This window comes from Macaca fascicularis, chromosome 5, assembly GCF_037993035.2.
Source record: "Macaca fascicularis isolate 582-1 chromosome 5, T2T-MFA8v1.1".
NCBI classification, from domain to species: Eukaryota; Metazoa; Chordata; class Mammalia; order Primates; family Cercopithecidae; genus Macaca; species Macaca fascicularis.
The window spans coordinates 169,305,733-169,317,973 of record NC_088379.1 but is presented as its reverse complement, the minus strand read 5'-3'; the positions used below and the strand labels follow the sequence as shown (position 1 = coordinate 169,317,973).

Below are 12,241 nucleotides of genomic sequence, written 5' to 3'. Positions count from 1 at the left end.
AGAGAACTAGATTTAGAAGCAAGTTTATAGTACTCTGAGCTCTTCCATTCGACTCTCAGGATACTTCAGAAATTAAAGTTGACTTGGAAAATAAGGAAAGTCTATTAGAGTCTTTCCTTGGAAAATGTATTTGTCAGTGTTTTCCCCCATGATAGTTAAGATGATACAGTTGTGGGAAAAACACATGCTATAAAGATTAAGAACTATGACTAAAAAATCAGAAAATTATCTTTCTGTTGGGAGTAGTTGGTTCTGTGTTATCTTTAATTCTATACCTATAAATGGGGTCAACCAAGGTAACTGAAGCAATTTGAGGAAATATATATGGCCACAGGATCAGGGTGGAAATAATGAAAGCAGATCACTAATACTACTGTTACAGCTGAATGATATGAACGTTTTGTTAAGAAAAATCCCAGTCTAAGAGGATAAATCTGCATCCTTACTTTTCAAATACTTTTATTTTAGGAGAAAATTGTATATATACATGTTCCTTCATAGCATTAGGCTGTGAAGGAATGTATCTACATACAAAGAGATTCCTTTGCTTTCCACAAGCAGTATGTCCATTCTGCAATAAGTTTCTCCTTCTAAAAAAAATCTCCTCATTTTTTCCTCTACTTTTACTTTTATTTTTTTATTTTTAAATTTTTATTATACTTTAAGTTCTAGGGTACATGTGCACAACATGCAGGTTTGTTACATATGTATACATGTGCCATGTTTGTGTGCTGCACCCATTAACTCGTCATTTACATTAGGAATATCTCCTAATGCTATCCTTCCCCCCTCCCCTCTCCCCATGATAGGCCCCAGTGTGTGATGTTCCCCTTCCCAAGTCCCAGTGATCTCATTGTTCAATTCCCACCTATGAGTGAGAACATGCGGTGTTTGGTTTTCTGTTCTTGCGATAGTTTGCTGAGAATGATGGTTTCCAGCTGCATCCATGTCCCTAAAAGGACACAAACTCATCCTTTTTTATGGCTGCATAGTATTCCATGGTGTATATGTGCCACATTTTCTTAATCCAGTCTGTCACTGATGGACATTTGGGTTGATTCCAAGTCTTTGCTGTTGTGAATAATGCTGCAATAAACATATGTGTGCATGTGTCGGTATAGCAGCATGATTTATAATCCTTTGGGTATATGCCCAGTAATGGGATGACTGGGTCAAATGGTATTTCTAGTTGTAGATCGCTGATGAATCGCCACACTGTTTTCCACAATGGTTGAACTAGTTTACAGTCCCACCAACAGTGTAAAAGTGTTCCTATTTCTCCACATCTTCTCCAGCACCTGTTGTTTCCTGATTTTTAAATGATTGCCATTCTAACTGGTGTGAGATGGTATCTCATTGTGGTTTTGACTTTCATTTCTCTGATAGTGAGTGATGATGAGCATTTTTTCATGTGTCTGTTGGCTGTATGAATGTCTTCTTTTGAGAAGTGTCTGTTCATATCCTTTGCCCACTTTTTGATGGGGTTGTTTGTTTTTTTCTTGTAAATTTGATTGAGTTCTTTGTAGGTTCTGGATATTAGCCCTTTGTCAGATGAGTAGATTGCAAAAATTTTCTCCCATTCTGTAGGTTGCCTGTTCACTCTGATGGTAGTTTCTTTTGCTGTGCAGAAGCTCTTTAGTTTAATTAGATCCAATTTGTCAATTTTGGCTTTTGTTGCCGTTGCTTTTGGTGTTTTAGATGTGAAGTCCTTGCCCATGCCTATGTCCTGAATGGTATCACTTAGGTTTTCTCCTAGGGTTTTTATGGTATTAGGTCTAATATTTAAGTCTCTAATCCATCTTGAATTAATTTTCGTATAAGGAGTAAGGAAAGGATCCAGTTTCAGCTTTCTACTTATGGCTAGCCAATTTTCCCAGCACCATTTATTAAATAGGGAATCCTTTTCCCATTTCTTGTTTTTGTCAGTTTTGTCAAAGATCAGATGGCTGTAGATGTGTGGTATTATTTCTGAGGGCTCTGTTCTGTTCCATTGGTCTATATCTCTGTTTTGGTACCAGTACCATGCTGTTTTGGTTACTGTAGCCTTGTAGTATAGTTTGAAGTCAGGTAGTGTGATGCCTCCAGCTTTGTTCTTTTGCCTTAGGATTGTCTTGGCAATGCGGGCTCTTTCTTAGTTCCATATGAACTTTAAAGTGTTTTTTCCAATTCTGCGAAGAAACTCTTTGGTAACTTGATGCTGATGGCATTGAATCTATAAATTACCTTGGGCAGTATGGTCCTTTTCACGATATTGATTCTTCCTATCCATGAGCATGGTATGTTCTTCCATTTGTTTGTGTCCTCTTTGATTTCACTGAGCAGTGGTTTGTAGTTCTCCTTGAAGAGGTCCTTTACATCCCTTGTAAGTTGGATTCCTAGGTATTTTATTCTCTTTGAAGCTATTGTGAATGGAAGTTCATTCATGATTTGGCTCTCTGTTTGTCTGTTACTGGTATATAAGAATGCTTGTGATTTTTGCACATTAATTTTGTATCCTGAGACTTTGCTGAAGTTGCTTATCAGCTTAAGGAGATTTTGGGCTGAGATGATGGGGATTTCTATATATCCAATCATGTCATCTGCAAACAGGGACAATTTGAATTATTTCCCTCTACACACTGCTTTAAATATGTCCCAGAGATTCTGGTATGTTGTATCTTTGTTCTCATTGGTTTCAAATAACATCTTTATTTTTGCCTTCATTTCATTATGTACCCAGTAGTCATTCAGGAGCAGGTTGTTCACTTTCCATGCAGTTGAGCAGTTTTGATTGAGTTTCTTAGTTCTGAGTTCTAGTTTGATTGCACTGTGGTCTGAGAGACAGTTTGTTATAATTTCTATTCTTTTATATTTGCTGAGGAGTGTTTTACTTCCAATTATGTGGTCTATTTTGGAATAAGTGCGATGAGGTGCTGAGAAGAATGTATTTTCTGTTGATTTGGGGTGAGGAGTTCTGTAGATGTCTATTAGGTCTGCTTGCTGCAGAGTTGAGTTCAATTCCTGGATATCCTTGTTAACTTTCTGTCTCGTTGATCTGTCTAATGTTGACAGTGGGGTGTTAAAGTCTCCCATTATTATTGTATGGGAGTCTAAGTCTCTTTGTAAGTCTCTAAGGACTCGCTTTATGAATCTGGGTGCTCCTGTAATGGGTGCATATATATTTAGGATAGTTAGCTCTCCTGATGAGTTGATCCCTTTACCATTATGTAATGGCCTTCTTTGTCTCTTTTGATCTTTGATGGTTTAAAGTCTGTTTTATCAGAGACTAGGATTGCAAACTCTGCTTGTTTTTGTTTTCCATTTGCTTGGTAGGTCTTCCTCCATCCCTTTATTTTGAGCCTATGAGTGTCTCTGCATGTGCATTGGGTCCTGAATAAACTAATTGGTCTTGAGTCTTGATCCAATTTGCCAGTCTGTGTCTTTTAATTGGACCACTTAGTCCATTTACATTTAACGTTATTATTGTTATGTGTGAACTTGTTCCTGTCATTATGATATTAGCTGGTTATTTTGCTCGTTAGTTGATGCAGTTTCTTCCTAGTATCGATGGTCTTTGCATTTTGGCATGTTTTTACAATGACTGGTACTGGTTGTTCCTTTCCAGGTGTAGTGCTTCTTTCTGGATCTCTTGTAGGGCAGGCCTGGTGGTGACGAAATCTCTAAGCATTTGCTTGTCTGTAAAGGATTTTATTTCTCCTTCACTTATGAAACTTAGGTTGGCTGGATATGAAATTCTGGGTTGAAAATTTTTTTGTTTAAGAATGTTGAATATTGGCCCCCACTCTCTTCTGGCTTGTAGAGTTTCTGCCGAGAGATCTGCTGTTAGTCTGATGGGCTTCCCTTTGTGGGTAACCCGACCTTTCTCTCTGGCTGCCCTTAAGATTTTTTCCTTCATTTCAACTTTGGTGAATCTGGCAATTATGTGTCTTGAAGTTGCTTTTCTGGAGGAGTATCTTTGTGGCGTTCTCTGTATTTCCTGAATCTGAATGTTGGCCTGCCTTACTAGGTTGGGGAAGTTCTCCTGGATTATATCCTGCAGAGTGTTTTCCAACTTGGTTCCATTTTCCCCGTCACTTTCAGGCACACTAATCAGACGTAGATTTGGTCTTTTCACATAATCCCATGTTTCTTGGATGCTTTGTTCATTTCTTTTTACTCTTTTTTCTCTAGTCTTCTCACTTCATTTCATTCATTAGATCTTCAATCATTGATACTCTTTCTTCCAGTTGATCGAGTCGATTACTGAAGTTTGTGCATTTGTCTTGTAGTTCTTGTGTCATGGTTTTCATCTCTATAAGTTCTTTTATGGTCTTCTCTGCATTGATTATTTGAGTTATCCAATCATCCATTCTTTTTCCAGGGTTTTTAGTTTCTTTGCGCTGGTTACATAGTTCCTCCTTTAGCTCTAAGAAGTTTGATAGACTGAAACCTTCTTCTCTCAACTCGTCAAAGTCATTCTCTGTCCAGCTTTGTTCCGTTGCTGGCGATGAGCTGTGTTCATTTTTTAGGGGGAGATGCTCTCTGATTTTTTGAATTTCCAGCTTTTCTGCACTGCTTTTACCCTGTCTTTGTGGTTTTATCTGCCTTTGGTCTTTGATGATGGTGACGTACTGATGGGGTTTTGGTGTGGGTGTCCTTTCTGTTTGTTAGTTTTCCTTCTAACAGTCAGGACCCTCAGCTGCAGTCTGTTGGAGATTGCTTGAGGTCCACTCCAGACCCTGTTTGCCTGGGTATCAGCAGCAGAGGCTGAAGAAGAAGGAATATTGCTGAACAGCGAGTGTTGCTGTCTGTTTCTTGCTCTGGAAAATTCGTCTCAGGGGTGTACCCCGCTGTGTGAGGTGTGAGGTGTTGGTCTGCACCTAGTAGGGGATGTCTCCTAGTTAGGCTACTCAGGGGTCAGGGACCCACTTGAGCAGGCAGTCTGTCTGTTCTCAGATCTCAACCTCCGTGCTGGGAAATCCACTGCTCTCTTCAAAGCTGTCAGACAGGGACATTTACATCTGCAGAGGTTTCTGCTGCTTTTTGTTTAACTATGCCCTGTCCTCAGAGGTGCAGTCTACAGAGGCAGGCAGGACTCCTTGAGCTGCTGTGGGCTCCATCCAATTCGAGCTTCCCAGTGGCTTTGTTTACCTACTTAAGCCTCAGCAATGGCGGGCGCCCCTCCCCCAGCCTCACTGCTGCCTTGCAGTTAGATCTCAGACTGCTGTGCTAGCAATGAGGGAGGCTCCGTGGGCATGGGACCCTCTGGGCCAGGTGTGGGATATAATCTCCTGGTGTGCCATTTGCTAAGACTCTTGGTAAAGTGCAGTATTAGGGTGGGAGTTACTCAATTTTCCAAGTGTTGTGTGTCTCAGTTTCCCTTGGCTAGGAAAAGGAATTCCCTTCCCCCTTGGGCTTCCCAGGTGAGGCAATGCCTCACCCTGCTTCAGCTCTCACTGGTCGGGCTGCACCCGCTGACCAGCACTGACTGTCCCATGCACCCCAGTGAGATGAATCCAGTACCTCAGTTGAAAATGCAGAAATCACCCATCTTCTGTGTCACACATGCTGGGAGCTGGAGGCTGGAGCTGTTCCTATTCGGCCATCTAGGGCACCCCCCTTTCCTCTACCTTTAAATAAAAGCAATTAATATAAGAACCTCTTCCATGTCATGTTCATGCCAATGACCAGCATAACTGACAAAGCAGCTGGAAAATTAACTAAAGCCATGGGATGTGTCCCCTGTCCTGTCATATAAAGATATTTAATGATAGAAGAACATACTGGAACTAAAGTCAAAATAACACTAATATTTAGATCACAACTATGCAATAAATAAATTTGTACCTGCTAACATATCTAATGACTACAAAGGTAGCCCTTGTTTTTTTAAATGGTTTATATCATAAATGAGTAGATCAAAAAGTCAAGTTAGCAGCATACTTTGAAAAAATGATATGTTGTTATGTGTACCTTTTAACCCTTTCACACATTCTCTCAAATAACCCTTATTAACAGAGTTGCCAAACATCAGCAATTATGAAACAAGATAAAATTTAAGAAAAGACTTTGAAAAAGTTTATACTAAACCTTTCTGTTTAAAGAAGCTTTGGTTATATATCTGGGCTCAGGTAATATTACTTTCTATGATAAAAAACATACTGGGCCTTTGAGGTCCAATAAGTAAAGTGATCTATTTTCCTTGTTAATATTCACAGTAGGAAAAAAAGCCTTCATTTGGATGGGTGATGTAGTTTTCTCTCCCAGGGCTACTAATGGATTAACTGTACAGAGAAAATAGTTGCTGAGGTAGTCTTTATCTTTATTTAAATGAATGGTTTATGGCTCTTTTTCTTTTTTATTTCATTTTGCAATGATCTGTCTTCAAGTTCAAAAATCACTGTACCTTGCTTTATTTATGAAACTGTTTAAGGATAAATCCAAAACCAAAATTTATTTGGTAGTCTGAGATTCTTTTCTTCATAAATAACTTTGAAAGCATTTCATTAGCAGGGATAATGGAAATAAAATTAGTGATGAATTTGTTACCTGATGGAAAAGTTCACAAAATCATATTATTTACTTCATCAGATAGAATATATATGTGTGTATATATATGTATATATAATGTATGTATGTATATAGCATTTTATTTTTTCATATTTCATTTTTTTCAGTGAAAAAATGCCTAAAAGTTGCAAGTATGCTGTTATGAGGACAGACTTTATATGTTTAGGCTGATAGAATCAAATTTTAAATTTGATTTGTTACTAGTTTAGTTGCCTGGACAATTTTTGTAACCTCTGTAGGTCTCTGTTTCCTCATCTTCAAGAGAGTTTAATACAGTTATATCATGGGGTGATTTGAAGAGCAGATGGAGTAACATATAATAACTTAGCACAGTATTTGGCACATGATACGGGTTTATTAATATTATTTCTGTGTATTATGTATCAACAATTAACAAATTGGTGTGTAGGAAAACTTGTTTTTAAAAGTCAAGATCAGGCGCAGTGGCTCAAGTCTGTAATCCCAGCACTCTGGGAGGCCAAGGTGGGCAGATCACCTGAGCTCTGGAGTTTGAAACCAGCCTGGCCGACATGGAGAAACTCTGTCTCTACTAAAAATACAAAAAAAATTAGCTGGGTGTGGTGGCACACGCCTGTGATCCCAGCTACTTGGGAGGCTGAGGCAGGAGAATCGCTTGAACCCAGGAGGCAGAGGTTGCAGTGAGTGAGATCATGCCAATACACTCCATCCTGAGTGACAGAGCAAGACTCTGACTCAGTAAATAAATAAATAAATAAATAAATAATAAGAATAAAAATAAAAGTCACTAGCTATAAATGAATCTATCAATTTAAATGAAACCACAGTATAAAAAGTTTATATTCTGTGGAATTTGGAAAGAAAACATATTAAAATATGTCTATTTTTTCCCACCAAAGCACTTGCTGCTTTTGTGAAGAGACTCATGTATCAGTATGAAAATGGTACAGTAGAGCATCAATAATTCAGGCAGAAATAATATATCTACTCTAAGTCTTCAATTCCAAGGTTTAATATATTCACCATTTAAATATGATTCAAATGTAAGTTAGGTTTGTAAAATATGATTTCAGACTTTTTTTGGCTAAGATTTATGATACTTTTACATTTTCATATAACAATTAGATGTTTTATTTTAGTTATTTATAGCTATCCATTTGGATAAAAATATTTTGAAATATTCAAACACCACATTTTAAGAATTACAAATAAATAAAAAAGCATGCAGTAGTAGTGGAAAATGTCATTGGCACAGGCAAAGGTATTAGTAGGTTGGGACACATTAGGAAAGAAGTTACTGTAGAGATATAGTAAATTCACTTTGCTAACTAAGATCAAGGTCCTGAGTGATTGCCACAGCACAGTATTTTTAATTCCCAAAAAAGTCCCAAATCACACACTGAAGACATTTTTATAGAACCAAATACATTATCATGTATGAATGTATTTTTTCTTTAAAGTAAGAGATTTAGGTTTTGCTTTAATTCCTTAGAGCAGTGATGAAAAAGAAAACAAAGCTGAAGGATGCATTTTCTGATCTTTATGGCTACTATTATAAATTCCACGTATCTGCTAACTATGACCTTCTTCTTGTCTCCATTCTTATGAATTAGTCCAGAGAATGCTGAAGAACAGGAAGATAAACAGAGGTAAAGAAGATAGACGGGGCATCAAAGAACCAATATCGGAGGGAAGGTTTACAACTTGACCTTCTGATGCACTTAGAACAGTATCATTAGCAGTACTAATTACTTTTTTCAAGCCATTAGATTGTTTTCCTATTCTCAAAGACTGCCATTACTTACATTTCCAAATTGTTACCTTTTCTCCTAGTTTACTTCCCATTTGGCCTGATTTTAAAAAATCTTTATTATTTTGGTATTTAAAAATATTTGTTTCTAAAATTTGTTCAATGATTTGACATTATTTTTTGCTTATTATATAATGATATAAATACTAGTGATACCTAAAATATTTTAATTTGAAAATAAATGAAAGTGAACACTTACAGATTTCACACATTATTTCCAAGTATATGCATCACAATTTTTCTATACTCTATTTTATTAGTTTTTAATTTTTGTAGGTACATAGTAGGTATATATATTTATGGGGTACAGGAAATACTTTGATACAGGCATACCATATGTAATACTCACATCAGGGAAAATGGGGTATCATTGCCTCAAGAATTTATCATTTGTGTTATAAGCATTTCAATTATACTCTTTCAGTTATTTTAAAATGTACAATAAATTGTTGTTGACTGTAGTCACTGTTGTGCTATCAAATACTAGATCTTATTCATTCTATCTATATTTTTGTACCTATTAACTATGTCAGTTCCCTGCCCCACCCTCCACTACTCTTCCCAGGCTCTGGTAACCATCACTTGAATCGCTGTCTCTGTGAATTCAAGTGTTTTAATGTTTAGCTCCCACAAATGAGTGAGAACATGTAAAGTTTGTCTTTTTTTGTGCTCAGCGTATTTTGCATAAGGTAATGCCCTCCAGTCCCTTCATGTTGTTGAAGATGACAGGATCTTATTCTCTTTTATGGCTGAATATTACTCCATCGTGTATATGTGCCACATTTTCTTTATCCATTACACTGATAGTTTATTTTTAAAAATGATTTCTGACGCTGCTTTTTCATACTTATTATTTTTCCTCAGAAAAGTCCCATCGGATTTCACAATTTCACAATACAATAAGAAGCCTGTCTGATAGTGAGTAGCCTTTAAATTGTTGTCGTTGTTATTATTATATTGAGTACTTCTCTTTGTATTTACAAAGATTAGGGAGTTTCTAACCGTATCAACACTTGTAATAAATGTTATTCTTAGTCTTCACACTTCTAAAGGATAATGGTGATGAATGCAGTGGCAGAGGCTGCACGTTCCCACCTAGCACTCTCGCTGAAGACTGCCTAATCAGCCCTGGCTGCTGGTACTTTTCTCTGCAAGCTTAGTCTCTTCCAGGAATGACAGGTGGTAGGTAATCCTGGGAACTCAAGAGCCTCCTTGAAGCTTGAACTGATTAGAGCACAAACCATGAGCTGTTGAAATCTGGTCCCTGAGCAGGAGAGTTTGTGACATGAAACTGCTCTAGATTGCTGTAGGGCTGGATCTCAGATCTGGTGTATCTGCCTGTTTCCATGAAAACAGCATAATCTTCAAAAATACTCAGGCTGTTTGTCTATTCCTCTAATAAAACTTCTATTAATATTACATAGAATCTTGAGCAAAAGATTTGGCATTGAACCTTTTATGAGTTTCAATAAACCTTGTGATTTACATAGTTTCATCATTGATGACAGTCTTTGGGTGAGGCCACGAGGGAGTCACTTCTCGAGTGTCCATTAGCATATGGTAGGAGGACAGGAAGTCAGTACTAAGGCTAGGAGTGAATTCCTGCTGGTGCTTTCTTGCCTCAGACCAGCGGTTCATGTTCAGGTCATAGATTGTCGAGGTCCCTTCGTTAATGTTTTGCCTCAGACTCCCGCCTGTAAACAGTACACATCTTTCTCCCTCACTTTAGCTGCTCATCACTGAAGCTGTCATTGGTCAGACATCCTAAACTTTCTCATTGTGACTAGGGCTCCGAGGTTTCCAGGGGTTCTAATTATTATCCTGGCTGCAGTGTAGGTGTCCATCACCGAGATGGGACACCTGAACTACTAAGCAGCCAGAAAAAACTTTCTCCTTACCCTTGGCATCTGCCATCAGTCTAACTACTGATTTAGGAATCTACGGCAAAGAAGAGGCTCTTCATCCCCGGCCCCATCCCCACTGCGCCCACCCAGCCCACATACACCCTCGGAGCCACCTTTCCGCAGACTACCCCTCTGTCCTGTCCTTGACTCCAGTTAACCTGGAGATGCTAGTTCTGGGAACTCCTAGAGGCTCTGCTGCCGCCTCCGCCTGCTCTGCGTTCCCCGCGTGAGCGCTGGATTATTCCAGTCTTTGAGCATGGCAGATTTCCACCGGATGACATCATGGGAGCCCAGTGAATGCCGGCTCAGAGAGGGGGACGGAGAAGGGGAGGGGGAGCAGAGGAGGGGAGAGCACTGGGGAGCGGAGCCAGAGCCGGGCTGCCTGCCACCCGGCTGCTCGTCCGCTAGCTGGGGAGGAGCGCTCCACCCGCATCTGACAAAGGATGGGAGAAAGCCCGCGCCCCGGGATGCCGGCCGCGCGCAGCCTGGCGGCCGCCTGAGCCACTTCGCCCTCCGCCGGTAAGTGACTGAAAACATCATTCATTCAATCAGCCTTACTGGGAGTCCCCTCTCTCCGGTTGGTAGTCCTGGGCGGCTTGTCCCTGACCCCGAGCGGGGCTTGGCACAGCATCAGCCCCGGAGGGCAGGCAGCAGGTGCTTTTGCCTGGTGGGTCCACTGGGGAGCGTGGTTGGGGGTTCGCGGCGGGTGCTGCCACCCAACCTGCTGGCGGCGGGCTAGCCCGATAGGCGCCTCTCTGGTGAGTAGAGGCGGGGGGTATTGCTACTATTGGCCCCCAGCGCCCGTTCTGCGCGCGCGCCGTTTCTGGCGGATCCCCAGTGCGTTGCGCGCTGTTTACACCGGCGTGGTACTAGTCACCCAGCCGCACCCCTAGCAAAGCGCGGAATCGATGACAGCCACTTCACAGGCTCACGCGCTCCCAGTGGGCTTGAAGGGGACAGGGACAGATTACCAAAGGAGAGCGCTCACTACGGAAGACACAGGGCAGCCTTTGTCTTGGGTTTAGCGCTGATGCGCTCAACCCTGAGTCAGGTTGACTGCAACTGTTGGGTCCGATTCTGGTTCCCTGCAACCGCCCTCCTGGGCGAGGGATGTCATTGTGTTCCTGCGGCCAGCGGGACTGAGAGCTGGGACTTAAGACGCCAGGAGGGTCCTGCGCTCACGGGTGAGTGTCGCAGTTATCCAGGTGCCGAGGGAGCTTCTGGAGCTCCAGGAAGTGGAGTGGCCAGTCGAGGCTGAGAGACGACCAAGTTTTATCCCCAAGTGGTGTGAGGGAAATGGCAAAGTTAGGGAGACTCATTCTCGCTCTTTTCTCTGGTTTCTGAAGTGCTGAATTTGGAGATTTGTGACAGGTGGATGGAGTCAGAGGCATGGCCAATATGTAGTTAGAGAGCCTCACGTTTTCCTGGCAATTCTTTTTGTTATTCAGTAGTTCCAGAAAGGATTTGCTGCTAAACATTTTTGAGGTCAGAATGTTTTCTATTATAGAGCTCTGTAGGTTTAACGAAAAAAGATTCTGAACCTGCTCAGGTACCTTAGTTTAGAGTTGTCTCGCCTATAAGTGCTATATAGTCAACATGCCAACACCCACCCCCCTGGCTTTTTGCTTGGCGGACACACGTTTTATTGATGAATTCCTTGTTTAGGAGGTTCAATTTTCAGATCACAAGGAAGCGGTGGTACCTATCAGAACATCTGTTTCTAATGTCAATGTGTTTACAGAAGAAATATCTTGTGAAAAAGAAGGAAAGAAGCAAAAGTTGGCTACTTTGGGTTTCAGTTCCTTTCTTTTTTTTTTTTTTTTTGCCATCCACTACAATCGAAAATATTAAAACTTTCGATAGTCATTTTGTATTTATGAGTTTAATGTATATTAAATGTAAATAATCCTTGAACATTAAGGAGATTCTTGGTATACAAGTTTGGTATCCCAGCATCTAACATAATGCTATGGCATAAGAAAGTAACAATCACAATTAC

At 40.3% G+C, this 12,241-nt stretch overlaps 1 protein-coding gene across 26 annotated transcripts in view; it reads left to right on the top strand.

Annotated features, from left to right (window-relative positions):
- Positions 1 to 10,487: 10,487 nt before the first annotated feature.
- The window catches only part of MARCHF1 (membrane associated ring-CH-type finger 1), an 830,557-nt gene continuing 828,803 nt past the window's right edge, over positions 10,488 to 12,241 (top strand). For 16 of the 26 annotated variants that reach the window (XM_074040707.1, XM_074040716.1, XM_074040714.1 and 13 more), the window contains exon 1: positions 10,488 to 10,761. The gene's annotated coding sequence lies outside the window, so the exon portion shown is untranslated. Of the gene's footprint in view, positions 10,762 to 11,097; positions 11,427 to 12,241 lie in introns of those variants that run through there. The other 10 variants (XM_074040717.1, XM_074040715.1, XM_074040721.1 and 7 more) reach the window with 1 other exon arrangement.